Below are 1101 nucleotides of genomic sequence, written 5' to 3' on the forward strand. Positions count from 1 at the left end.
TTTGACCCTTCACTTTTCCAAACATGATATCCTTCTCCAGGGAATGGTTCTTCTGACAACATGACTAAAGTAGGTGAGATGAAGTCTGGCCATTCTTGCTTCCAAAGACCGTTCCAGATGGCAATTCTTCCTGGACAGATTTGTTAGTTCTTCTGGCAGTCCATAGTACTTTCAGTATTCTTTGCCAACACCACAAATCAAAAACTCTTCTTCAGTCTTCCTTATTCAATGTCCAGTTTTCACATGGGTATGAGGTGATTGAAAACACCATAGCTTGGGTTAGGTGCACCTTAGTCTTCAAAGAGACATCTTTTCTCTTCAGCATTTCAAAGAAGTCTTTTGCAGCAGATTCTCCCAGTGCAATATGTCATCTGATTTCTTGACTGCTGCTTCCCTTGGTGTTGATCGTGGAAACAAGTGATATGAAATCTTAGACAACTTCAATCTTTTCTCCATTTATTGTGAGGCTGCTTATTGGTTCAGTTGTGAGGATTTTCATTTTCTTTATATTGAGGTTCCATACTGCACACAGTCATCTGTAATCTTCATCAGTAAGTGCTTCAAGTCATCTTCACTTTCAGCTATCAAGGTTTGTCATCTGTATATCACAGATTGTTAGCGAGTCTTCTTCTAATCCTGATGCCTCATTCTTCATATAGTCCAGCTTCTTAGGATATTTGTTCAGCATACATAGTGAGTAAGTATGGTGACAGTATACAACCCTAACACACTTCCTTCCTGATTTTAAACTATGCAGTATGCCCTTCTTTAAGGGATGTAATTGCTGATGTTAGATGGATCTTGACTGAAAGCAAACAGAAAGATGTTTACTTATGTTTTATTGACTGTGCAAAAACATTCGATTCTGTGGATCATAACAGATTATGGATAACATTAAGAAGAATGGGAATTCCGGAACACTTAATTGTACTCATGAGGAAACTGGACATAGACCAGAAGGCTGTTGTTCGAACAGAACAAAGGTATACTGCATGGTTTAAAATCAGGAAGGAAGTGTGTCAGGGTTGTATCATTTTACCATACTTATTCAATTTGTATGCTGAGCAAATAATCTGAGAAACTGTACTATATGAAGAAGAA

The sequence above is a fragment of the Orycteropus afer genome, unplaced genomic scaffold (genome assembly GCF_000298275.1).
Source record: "Orycteropus afer afer isolate SDZICR_OR568_19922 unplaced genomic scaffold, OryAfe1.0 scaffold00442, whole genome shotgun sequence".
Lineage (NCBI taxonomy): Eukaryota > Metazoa > Chordata > Mammalia > Tubulidentata > Orycteropodidae > Orycteropus > Orycteropus afer.